Source organism: Acanthaster planci, linkage group LG08, assembly GCF_054643075.1.
Source record: "Acanthaster planci isolate LZ-2023a linkage group LG08, COTS_SCS, whole genome shotgun sequence".
NCBI classification, from domain to species: domain Eukaryota; kingdom Metazoa; phylum Echinodermata; class Asteroidea; order Valvatida; family Acanthasteridae; genus Acanthaster; species Acanthaster planci.
This window is the reverse complement of record NC_141784.1, coordinates 15521771-15535462: the sequence shown is the minus strand read 5'-3', so window position 1 is coordinate 15535462 and position 13692 is coordinate 15521771. Positions and strand designations below refer to the sequence as shown.

The 13692-nt window shown below is 43.7% G+C and overlaps 1 protein-coding gene across 9 annotated transcripts in view; it reads left to right on the top strand.

Annotated features, from left to right (window-relative positions):
* LOC110980156 (MYCBP-associated protein-like) overlaps window positions 1-13692 on the top strand; it is a 287473-nt gene that overhangs the window by 153678 nt on the left and 120103 nt on the right. The gene's annotated exons all lie outside the window — the stretch shown is intronic.

Below are 13692 nucleotides of genomic sequence, written 5' to 3'. Positions count from 1 at the left end.
CAGATCTTTATGTGGGATCATTGCTGCAAAGTGTTGTTTACATGCATATACATGTTCAATAAAGAAGGCAAGCTCCAAAATGTTAACGTTTTTAATTGTGTTACACATAGGCCTACATGTACACCCATATGTGAATACTGTACACACTGTGTGCATACATGTCCATTACAAAGATGTAAAGGGAGACAGGTGTGAATGATTGGTTAAAGGGAAAGAGTAGATACGATGATGGGATGAGATGGGGGCAGAGTTGGAGATGAATGGGATGACGGATTAGATGATGGGATGGAGATGATGAGATGATTGGATGGGGGCGGAGTAGGTGATGGATCGGATGATGGATGTGGGCAGTGTCAGAGATGGATGGTATGATGGAATGGAGGGTCAGAGTAGGAGATGGGTTGGATTATTGTACATGTATCAGGCAGAGTTATAGAGTAATATAAGAGATGGATAGGGTGATGGGGAGGGGGCACACCTTTAAAGTGCCATTCATTTTGCATTCACAATGTAATTTAGTAGTGCCGTTTGTAATTTGAGCTAATTTGAGGTAAAGAAATTTAGTTTCTAATGAAACAGCAACAGCAATGAAACAAAAGCTTTGCTTTTCTAGTTTACAAATTGGTATGTAATGATATTTTCAGACACAAGTTTTAACTGACATTTATCAGCAAAAGTTTGCACTTTTGTTGTGCACACTTTTGTTGATATACATACAACCCACAGATCACTGTTAGTAAAACTGTTCAGTGATTTTCCTAGTTATGTTTCACTTGAAATAAACACCTACATTTTTGTTTTGTTTCCAGTACTATATTTTCAGACAAGTTCTGTTACGAAAAGTAAAATGCTAGCTTCTTGCTGTACAAATGTTATTTCTAGAATAGAAATTTTGGCCAGATTTCTGACTGGCCCTTTCACTTGACAAGCTTGGACGGTTTGTTAAACATCATTAAAACCACCAAAAATCTACAAAAAAAATTACCAGATACGACTTCACTCACAATGTGTACTTTCTTCATACTTTGTTGAATCAAAATGACAGTTAGATTCTCCCATATTAGAAAGTTTGTTGAAGACTGAACATAATGGTTGCCTAGTTTATTCTGTAATGTGGGGGCAAATATTGTTACCAACTTCACCCACATGATCCATTTTACGTGGGATTGATCCATGCCTGTTTTTATAAGCCATCATATCAGGTTAATTACTCGAAATTGGTATAGGCCCCCTGTGAACTGAATTTTAATGCTTTGTCAGAAAGTGTCTTGTTAGACCAGTTCTGGCTGAAAAATGGTTTCTTGCTTCTTTTTTTAATCAGCAAAGAAGTTCTGACCTTATTCAGAACTGGCTTAACTGCCCCACAACTAGGAAAAGTGAATTGGCACTATGAACTATTAAAATCTATAATTTGGAAACACTTCTGAAGTATCTTCTTCAGAGAGAAGGTGGACTATCAATTCCATTACAGAAAAAAACTCACTACTGTTTACCTACATTTGCTTATCAGCAAGGACACTTGCTGAAAAAGTCACCCAAGCTACACCCTCTGCACCCACTGCAATTTCCCCACAAATGGCTGTGTATACACTAAGACTCGCCCTAGTTGATTTAACAATGCCTTTGGTATGCACCATGTGTGTGCTATAGCTGTACAGAGTTACACGTTACCAAATCTTGCTGTGCTCAACAATAGGGACCACATCAAAACAAGCCATAGTCTGTTAGCTCACGGACCATTTACCCAGGGATGTGCAACTTAAGCTCAGAGCTGGTTCAATGCGTGTTACAGCCGGCACAATATCAAAGCAGAAATTAAATTGGATTATCTCTAATAATAAAACATATATTCCTGTCTACCACTTTGTTTGCTTGTAATATTTTAAGTCAGGGTACACCCTTCCTAAAAAAATATGTTGCTCAAGATATTTCATCCTATACATTCTGAGAAAAGTGTACCACAAAATTGGGCAATTTTGCCTCATTAAAACTTCGTTTCTGCTTGAAATTGATTACTGAAGAAGATTTATTCGTCAAAACTGCGTCGGCGCGTCGTCTCGGCATAACCACAGCTGCACTGTACATGCTGCATGCTACAACGCGTGTCATGTGGTCACAGTTTTCTTCTGAAAAGTTGAGAGCGCCTGCGGGGGTAATAACAGTCTGTAACACGCTTGGAACCAAAGTCGCACATGTGTTTGCACTGGGGCTGCCTGTGGTTGCACATCCCTGGGTAAATGGTCCGTGGTTAGCTCAAGCCATGAACTGTGTAAATCTCCCAGTCCCTCCAAGCCTGATTGGTACTCGAAGGGTGATATTTTCACTGTAACAACCGAGACTACTCTGCAAAGTTCATCAGTTGCAAATTCCCTGGGGACAGGCCATCAACCATTCACAACCAGCACTGCTTTTCAAGAAATCCTGCATGCCTTCAGTAGCCTAAGGGAGCACATGTGAGCAATGCAGTCTGATCTGTGTGCATGTGAGATTGCAGGGTCTGGTGTTTGATGCCACAAGGTCATCAGTCTGCAGTCCAGCCAGCCCTATCCAGTCACAAAGGCCAGAAATACCATTGTGGTCCTCCCTTAAGGAACTACCCTCACTTTCACCTCGACATTGTTTCTTGCCCCGAAGAAGTCTTGGGAGTGACACGCATCATCAACCTCTGACTGCTCAACTATCACACCAGGCCAAAACACTTTTGGTCTGTGCACAACCCCTTAGGTCTTCATCAGAATCACCAAGGTGGTTGCAGCATTCTTGTGTCAAAGACATTTCCACTTTTTGGTGTTTTTGGATGACTGGCTTACAGTTGGCCCAACTTTCAAGGACAAAGTCAAGGCCCTGCCACAGACAATCCAAATAACACTCGAACTGGGCTTCATCATGACAGAGAAGTTATCAGCTGCGAGATGGACGTGATACATGGATGTGATACCGAAATTGTTAATGGACGAAAATGTCCTCTATCAACAAGCTAAATTGTAACTAACACTGTATGCATTGTGCGGCACCCGCTGTTGCTTGAAACCACAGCTAAAAACATTTGAATCCAAGACTACGCACTGCTTAGCATGTGATCTAAGACTCCCGCCAGCATACTGAGAGGCTTTGGGAGAAAATGGAGAGCGCACGAGATGGGCACAGTTGACACAGAAGCAGGGACTTTGGAGTCAGAGGGTTGCGGTAAATGTTTTTGATCAGCAGCTCTGAAAAATGCATACCTTCGCTCAAGCTCACACGATATAGGAGCTTTTAGACCCTCAGGGGTCTACCAGTGCCAGAGGTCCAGCTTGTGGGCCTAACCCAGAATGCCCTCTATCGATGGAACAACCACCCGTATGTCCAGCATGTCATCTGGCAACAACTTTTTTCTTTTGCATCTTCTTCTATATGTGCATTATATTAGGTTACGCATTTACAGACCGGGAGACTTATTTTGGGGCACCCACTCCCCTAGTTGCACTTGTGGCGGGGGTAACAGGTCTCTGGTTAGCGGCCGGTCCACATCATGGTGCGAGTAAGGGATCGCTAGCATTCGTAGGAACATTGTGGTGCGGCAGTTTTGGTTGCTAACATTCGATGGGAATAGGACAGTGCGTCGGCTTATTACAGTCGGTAGAGGGTGCGACCTAACGATACCATCAACCCGGTCAAGAGGCACGACCTGGTGACCCCAACTCTTCAAGCTCCAGTCTGATGTGGCGTGCTGGGTAGTAGGCCTAGTCCCCAAGTTCCTAACTGCCAGCGATGAGCTTGAATTAATACTGGCCAATTTACACTCTTCAACAGGCCTACTGGAGTGTAGCAAGTCGCTATTCAGTACTTAGAGCAAGACCAAGGGATTTGCAGTTGTGCATCGGAGTTACAGTGAACTCAGGCACCATACTGCGACCTTTGCCTAGTCCGGGAAGTCTCACGGCATTGTCTCAGGCAATCCTAACACCCCTAACCAGCTCACCATGCCCATTCGCGTAGCCTTTGCAGCCTGGAAATCAGCAGTGCTTCCTTGCATCATTCATAGGCCCATTCATCGCTCTTTGACCGTTGACCAGACAGGGTGGTCTCACAGCACTGCTCCAGGTAAAATACCACGCCCATCCCACTCACCATGGCCAGTCATCAAGTCTTTATGGCCAAGCGGTCAACGGCATCTACCTGCTTCCGCCTCGACAAGGATTCTATATCTTGTATGGCAACAGGGGCCAGGCCTGCAACGGCTACAACTGCCCCCTGGACTGCTTCGCCCACTGTGCCTGTCCTAAATTCTGGCAATGCTCGCGCACAACGGAACATACCTGTAGATATGGCTCCGACCAATCCGACCTTTACACACCCTTCTGGGTCTGAGTCCTCATCCAGTAAAAAACACAAGTCACAGACCCAATCTTCTTCAGATTGTCCTCCCAAGAAAAGTAAGAGAGGAAGCATAAAGACAATTCTTCTTTGACTAGGGAAGCGCCCTGTGCCATATTGGAAACCTTGACCATGCTCATACAACTCCAGCCTCTTCACCATCCGGCCACTACGTATCCGGACCTGTACTTGCCCCTCTGCCCCGAACTGGAGAATCAACCTGTATCACATCACAGCAGCATCAATCGTCAGTCACTGGGAGTCAACATGGCACCAATGCCCCATGTCTGACTGAGACTTTCACTGATCTGGATGTGCACACAACTGACTCTGCGGATCAGTTGTCCTATGAGGAGGATCCCCTCTCAATAGGTAGTTTATCCCCGTCCGAGTCTTGCCTCTGTCTATACTCCAGTGGGAGATGGTCTAAGTTTTGGGACTCCTTTGCCCAATGCCACAACAGGACACCCCAGGATCATCCTTCATTCAAGCAGCAGCTGTTAGGGACCAACCCCTGGATGTCCATCTTCTTGGAGCTTCTGCTTGACCATGCTTGAGTTGATGCAATGGACCGACTGGTTAAGGGTTCTTGTCAAAATTGACTGTCCACGAACTCCGTGTAGCTCGTGGACAAAATTTGCATCATCTAACAATGGGCTTTGTTATGCTAATTTTCCAGGTCTGCTGAGTCAGCAAACTAGTCACTAACTAACCGCCGTTCCGATCTCTTTGTGGCCAATATGTTGGGAGCTCTTGGTTCATAAAACCACAGGCATTTCTGGGCAGTTCATGTGGCCCTCTTGAACATTCTTTTGACTCGGTATCCACTCATACTTTGTCGGTAGCCCCCTTTTTTTTCATGAAACCCTATGTTTCTTTCGCTTTGGCGTTGTTGAAAACCACTTTTTTATATTTTATTGAGTTTTAAATTGACATAATTTTTCCCTTAAGCTTTGAAAGAATGATATGGGTCGGAAAATATGTTTAATAATGGGGAGGGAAAAAATTTTTATTGTAGAACTTCACTGGCCTTCCATAGTATAGTGGCGGAAGCTTTCCGCATAATGCAGGTATTAAAAAACGTTACTTTCTACTATGATGAATCTTTTTAACACTGCGCTATCCAGACATTTCTGACCCATTTAATTATCATTGAATTCATTTTAAGCGTGGTTTTGTTTCTTGTACAGTAGGTTTTATTATAATTCCACCGTAGGCTTATACAGGTATTTATTTCTTTAGTCATTATTTCCTTTAGCCGTAAATGTTAGGTTTTTCTGAAAATAATTGCACTTAAAGTTATTTAAGGTTGTCCGATTTGACCATAATTCACGGCCTACATTACCCCTTAAGCTTATAAGTGAATATATAAAAGCAAATTTGTCAAGCTCTGCAGTCTGGGTGTTACTGTTGCTTATACTGGTGATACTTGGCGACTTGGGGTAGAAGACCTGATTTTGCCACAGTCACAGGGATTTGAAGCCAACAACGACTGCGAGCAAAATTTTATTTTGCAACAATGTGGGCCTCGCGGGGTGCGCATACTTCCAATGTGGTCTTATTCCCATACCAATACTCGTCCTGTACAGATTGTCATGTACAGATCACACAGGAGCTGACTACAAAGCAACAACGCGAAGGAAGAATGCACTGCGCAGTATTTCACAAATCCGTGCATGCAAATCTTGGTGCAGAACAGTGGCTAGCTTTAGCATTAAAAGTGCCCTCGCAGTATCTGTTGAAAAAGCAGGCAGTTCGGCCCCTAACAGTAGTGAGACTGTGTAAACCTTTGCCAAGTTCATTTCGCTGGGACTTTGGACTTTCATCTGAGAGCAGAGTGCTAAAAAACACAGTTGAAAACATGGTCATACATGTCAGTGCCTAAGAAAGTTGAGAGTTGCCATATGAGCAATGGCTGAAAGCTGAGTTCAGAAATATCACTTTTAGGGGGTAATCTTGTTTTGTGGGAATAATAAAGAGTAACTGGTTAACCCACAGAAAATGAGAAGAAACTGAAAGATTAGGGACCAGAAAATAATTAAATGTGTGTTTCAGATACCTTGGGGATGTTGGTATGCATTACAGGCCCTAAACATATTGCTGACAATTACCTTGACGATACTGTTGCAAGGCAACCTTTGAAACCCCGCCCGTTTGAGCAGCCATTTGATCACACTTGGCTTACGTTCCTGACAACAGTTGCCCAATAATGAAAATGAACCCCTCCAGCCCAGTCCCTTGGATAAGTCTCATTGGTCTACATGTACGCAAACGTGGCAAGCCACCGGTGCCCAGTTCCCACTGTCCTGTCTTGGCAATGAGCCATGGCCTAGCTGTCGATGGCTATGCTGCCGATCTGAATACAGTTTATCCACAAAAAAGGCCAAACAAAATGTGCATGGCACAAAATTAGGTTCTGCGTAATTACTGGCGCCACTAAGGCCTAGACAGTTTGACTCGCCTCCAGTTTAGAAAATGATTTCACTACCAAAAAAAGATAACAGGAGTTTCAGTTCAGTGGTTTTTCTGATAACGCTGAAAATTTGAAAACTTCGCGTCAGGTACAGGGCAAAATGGCTTGGCAAAATGAACATATATGGCCTTTATGGGTTGCATTTTCTTATTACGGTACCCATGCCACCAATGGCAATTCCCTATGTAAAATCCAGCATTAATGTACATGTGGGAGAGTTGCTTTCATCTTGGACTTGGTAGCATTAATTACTTGTTCATTGCAATGTGAAGGTTTTCATACAAGAATTATTGGTCCCCGATAAAAGCTCCAATCGATTTACTATCACAAAAAATTATTAGAGCTATTTTATGAAAAAACACACACAAAACCAATCTCTGAAGGTTTTAATAGACAACAGAAATAAACAATTTTCAGAAATAAACAAATGAGACTTGTCAATAATTATATAATAAACACCCAACTCATTTCTGTTGGTTTCAAGGCTTGTAATGAATTATACAAATATTTCTTTAAGGGATTTTTTCAGCAAATATACCACTCAATACAGACACAATCCAGCATTAATCTGGACACGAGTTTCCATGTCTGATTTATTTCTGGCTGGTGAGTTTTAGCCACTCTTGAATTTTCCTCTGCTCTGCTCTCCCATCACGGTGTTTTTTTTGTTCACTCTTGTCTGGTATATTTCTGGCATTTCTGCTGCAAATTAAACAAATTTGGCAAAATGTTTTCTTATTTTGAAGAATAGAAATCAACATGTACACATGCACAAGAAGCTCGTTGAGCAAGGGTTTACACCAACAAATTAGAACGATGATATGGGGACGACTTCAAATTTTGGGGTGAATCTCTGACATAAATACGATGAAATGATACATGTAATCTCCCCAGATTTCTGTCTTTCAATTTCACCATTATCAGATTTCCCTCTTTAGAATCTTCACATTATCAACTCACTGAATGGTACTTCTAAAAGGACAAAATTCTGGTACCAGCAGGCAGCACTGTGGCTGCCCGACTCGTGACAGGGCGCATGTATATGAACTGCTATACATACCCTGTATGTACATGTACATGAATGCAGACTCGCACAATACAAGATAGCACCATGCATGCCACGAGGCATCTCCGTGCGCTGTGTCCAACCACACTCGGCAAATCGCCAAAACCTGTCCTTTTCATTTCGCTTTTAATTGGCCGTTTCACATCATAAATCTTTGCAATCCAAATGAAAATAACCATGAACGATTAAAGATTTGTATCTTGTTCTCTGACAAAGAATGGGCATTTTACTTTCAAAAAACTACTTTGTATTTTTCAAAATGTAACTTTGCCATCTGTGAACGGATCGTCATGGAACACTGGTGAAGGAAACCTTCGGATCTTTATGGAAAATGCCACGAAGACAGTTAATCCAATCAGAATGCCCGGATCATTTTCGAAAAATTCTGTCCCGAAAACGAGTTCGTACGAAGAGCTGCGCAGAATGATGCCGGCATGTCCTAACCTTCCAGAGTCTTTGGGAACACGAACACGAAAGACAAGTAAGTTTTACCATATAAACAAAACCAGTCTGAATTCAACAACAAAATTGTAGGAACATACAAAAGAAACACACAGAATAAACCTTTCGAAATTTCCAAACGATCTGTTGAGGGCTTTATTTTTTTTATCTTTTGCAGCTTGAGGCTGTTCCCAAATATTTAAGTGGTATATTTTTACACCGTACATTGCAAACACTGCATGTCAAATGTGCTCACGAGTCATTTTCATTTTCTGCAGGGAATTACTTCGATGCAACTTGTTCGCGGACTTTGCATTATTATAATACAGCCTGCAACTCATCATGAATTATTTAGTAAAGCATTATATATGACAATATAAGGCCAACCGACCGCGCTAGCCGCATTGACTTGACTACGCATGGACGAATAAGGCCACAGAGTATGCGAACTTCTTGGCCCTTAGCAATGGACGGCTTTCCGCGTAAATCCGTGTACGGTCTGCAGACATTTTTTTACACAATCCTAAGGCGAAATGCTAGCGTCTCTTCAGCACTCATTGTAGCAGTTACTATCACTTTCCATCCAGTGATTATAAAACCTCCCTCTCTGTGCCCGCTATTCCTGACACAACAAAGGACAAAATAGACGCAAGTCCTCCAAATTCGCCACCTTCTCCAAGATAGCCCAAACCAGATGGAGTCCACATTCTCGGATGTGAACCTGGTGGCCCAGACGGGCATCAAATGCATGGCCTTCCTACTGCTCCTGACAGAGTTCCTACCCGGGCATGCGAGGAGGGCTCGGGCATCTCTTCTGATCTCACTGCTCTGCCCATTTGTAACCTTAACGTGTCCCTACTGATCAGCCTTGAGCAGTTTACCTGAATTTCTCTTCCCGCCAGGTGCACCCATAGAGAAAACTTCATTGAGACTCTAAACTTCCCATACGGCTCCGTCGACTCAGCACTGAAGAATCTTCCCATGTTTGGCAAAGATCTCTTAGCAGGCCAATTTGGGAATCCTCTAGAAACTGAAGCTAAGTAAATTGACCAGCCCGAAGACCTCCTTCTGCCTACCACCGAAGACTCCACACAAGACTGGCCTTGGTTTTAGCCTGGAACCAAGACAGCGCAGACCCCTACTGTCTTCCCAACAACTTCGACAGGCATCACGCCTGACCTTCAGACCGCCACTTACCAGATCCAGGCAGATAACTTTGGAGGGATAGCCCTTGACACATTTGCACAGGGCTACAGGCTGGAGCTCATGAGTCCCCTTCCATCTGATGTGATGCTCCAACTGACTCCAATCCCAACCGACCAAGCCAGGCAGTGAACCTTGGAGTCAGCGATAACAAACCTTCTTCAGAAACAGGCCATCCTGCGGGTCCCACTTTGCCTCGCTAGGGAGGGCTTTATATCTGCTTTCTTCCTCACCTGAAGAAGGAGCTAGGAAAGTGGAGACTGATCATCAATCCCTCAACAAGTTCATTTGACCAAAGAGGTTTTGGATGGAGACTCTTTGCACCATAATGTAGTCTCTCGTCATCCCAGCACAGGCATCTTTGATCGACCTGAAGGCCCACCTACATATTCCTATCCATCCAGATGATCGCAAATTCCTCTGGTTCTCACACAGGAATCAGATATACAAGTTCCCGTCGGTCTCTCCACCTCTCTGAGAGTGTTCGCCAGAGTGGTAAAGGCCGTGGGGAGTACACCTCCGTCATTCCAATATCTTCACCTTCCGGTACCTCGACAACTAAATAATTGTTGGCCACTTCAAGAACGAGACTATTGCCGCCACCGAAGCCACATATGACCTTAGATCTCATCTGGGGTTCTTAATCAATCACAACAAATACAGACTTTCCCTATCCCAGAAGTCGACCTACCTTGGAGCAATCCTCTATCTCCACAACAGTATCATACACTTATATGTAGACGACCTAGTACAGTGCATCACCATGTTTCAAGAATGACGGGTGAACAACAGAGCATGGCTGTACTACCTTCTGGGGTTGACAGCCGGCCTCGTAGGCCTCATCTCCTGATGTTGTCTCCGCACGAGGCCGCTCCAACTCTTCCTCCTGACTCACTTCAAGCCAAGCAGGGACCCCCTCCACTTGCAGATCCTAATGTCGGCCCTAGCTCTTCCACACTTGGCCTGGTGGTCAGTGAGAGACACCTGACTTTCGGCCTCCCCCTGTGCAACCCCGAGACACAACGTGATCATGACAGATGCCTCGAACATCGACTGGGGGGCCTGTCTTCACTCACAACAAGCTTCCAGCCTCTGGGACCCTGACCTTCGAGGCTCCCACATTCAACCTCGGGGAACTGCAGGCAATCTTCAAAGCCTTCCTACACTTCTGCCCATACATAGAAAGCAAGACGGTCTTGGTCTGATCAGACAACGTAATAGCTGTCGCATACATCAACCATGAGGGAGGTACATGCTCCCCTCACCTGTGCCTCCTCACCTTGCACCTTCATCACTGACCATAGGACACTCAGTTGGTTCCTGGGTTGAACACATTGCCGCATTGGAGAACAACCTGGTGGACACACTCTCTTGGGGGCACATCCTGAAAATCCTACTCCCGACCTTCTGAACTTAATATCCACATCCTCAAGCATAGGGGACCGGACACTCTCTTGGGGCACAGTCTGTCCTATTGAGTGGATGCTTCAACCGAGGTAGTCAAGACACTTCTGGCCTCACGTGGATATTTTTGCGTCACACTTGAACACCCAACTCCCAACCTTCTGCACTTGACATCCACATCCCCAAGCATAGGCAACTGACAGATCTCCTGGGAAGGCTTCTAGCATACGCATTCCCTCCTCTGTCACTCTTCCCCTGCGTACTGTCCAAGATATAACAGGACATTGAGGACAACTGTCCCATCCTCTTGATTGCCCCATTCTGGCTGAGGCAACCATGGTTTCCCCTATCATCAGACTACTGGTTGACTTTTCCCTAATCCTGTTATTTCGTCCGGACATCACTTCCAACCCATGTCTCAAATCTTGCATCGGGACCCGTCTCACCTCCTGCTGGAAAAATTGTTCCAAGATGCAGGCCTTTCTCGAGACACTGCCACCTTGGTTGCCAGAGGCCATCTCTTGTCCATGAGAAAGATCTACAACAGCCACATGCAACATTTCAACTCCTGGTGTGAGGGGCAAGCTACAGATCCGACCAAGGCACCTCCTCCATTCGTAACTGACTTCCTGAAAACGTTCATTGAATCCCCCCCTCCATCTAAGAAACTCACCCTAGTCCTGGAACCTAGGGAATGTTCTGCAACACTTGGCTGGCCCTTCGTTCAAACCCACGTGACGGGCCTCTCTCATTCACTTAAGTATCAAGCTGGCGTTCCTCCTTACCATCGTTACTTTATGAAGGGGCAAACTCAAAGCTCTCTCCTTATCAGATGGCAACATTAGATGGGAACCACTTGGGGTTTAATTTGTTCCGATAACAGGGTTCCTCACAAAAATCAGGCACTTTCCTTCCAGCCCCCTGACGTTATGTCCCTGCACTCGTCCTTAATGTCTGCACGCTAAAGTGGTGCATGGAAAGGATGAAGGACATCAGAGATCTCCCTCTCAACTTCTCTTTACCACTACATGACCTTACTACCCGGCCTTCAGGGACATTATTGTCAGGTGGGTTGTCTCTGCTAATAAGTTTGCTCGCAGAGATTGGCCTTCCACCTCAGACAAGCAATGCGAACATATTCATGCCCACAACGTCCAGGCTGTGTCCTCCTACTGGGCTTATTTTAACCACTTGCTGCCAGGTGCTTTTTTTTAACCGTTACATGCGCTGCCGGGCGGTTGTTTCATATTTCGTTTTTCAAAAATCTTCAAAAATTTATATCTTTTTTTCTGAACGCCTAAACCCCATAAAATGGGTGTCCCGTGGCGAGTCTAGCCCTCACAAGCAACCTCCATTGACCCTTCAGGTTTTGCGGCCACGCCGCCAGCTCTGTGTAGAGCCCCCATTGTGTGCGTTACATATAACAATTTCAAGTAAAATTTAGAAACCAATAAAATAAAGTACACATAGAAATACACACAGACAAATATTGGAGAGAACTTCTTTTTCTCTTATTTTCTTCTTGTCATTTCTCTTGTGTTTTCTTTTCTCATTGAAGTAGTCGAACTCATAAAAGTAGTAAAATAAATTTCAACTCTTTCTAATCGAATAAAAATCAAACACCGGTGCAAGGAATAAAAAGTACTTTCCAGAAACTTTGTCTTTTTTTGTCATTCTTTTCAAAGGTTGAAAACATGACCTAGTAAAACCATTACAAGGAAATGTGCCACTTTTTCAAGAGATGAAAATACAACATCCTCAAAGCAGTACTTCCCAGAAACTTTGTCTTTTTTGTCATTTTTTTCAAAGGCTGAAAACATGACCAACTAGTAAAACCATTACAAGGAAATGTGCCACTTTTTCAAGAGATGAAAATACTACATCCTCAAAGCAATACGTTCCAGAAACTTTGTCTTTTTTGTCATTTTTTTCAAAGGTTGAAACTATGACCACCTAGTAAAACCATTACAAGGAAATGTGCCACTTTTTCAAGAGATGAAAATACTACATCCTCAAAGCAGTACGTTCCAGAAACTTTGTCTTTTTTGTCATTTTTTTCAAAGGTTGAAACTATGACCACCTAGTAAAACCATTACAAGGAAATGTGCACTTTTTCAAGAGATGAAAATACTACATCCTCAAAGCAGTACGTTCCAGAAACTTTGTCTTTTTCGTCATTTTTTTCAAAGGCTGAAAACATGACCACCTAGTAAAACCATTACAAGGAAATGTGCCACTTTTTCAAAAGATGAAAATACTACATCCTCAAAGCAGTATGTTCCAGAAACTTTGTCTTTTTTGTCATTTTTTTCACAGGCTGAAACTATGACCACCTAGTAAAACCATTACAAGGAAATGTGCCACTTTTTCAAGAGATGAAAATACTACATCCTCAAAGCAGTACGTTCCAGAAACTTTGTCTTTTTTGTCATATTTTTCAAAGGTTGAAACTATGACCACCTAGTAAAACCACCAGAAATGACATATTGTTTTAGACTAGATAAGTGGGGCATCAAGTCAAAACACACTTGAAAAACACAAAATATAATGTCAATGAAAATGTCCATGAAAATAAATGTTCAAAGTGTCAATTAGTGGACAGTATGGTACTCCTTGAAGCAGGGGGCGACGCAGAGGGGCTGGTGGCACGTGTCGCACTCGAAGTGCGTCTTCTTTCGCAGACCACAGGAAGCGCAGAGGACACACCGCCGGTAGCGGAAGTCACCATAGCTGGTCCTCTCAAAGTCCA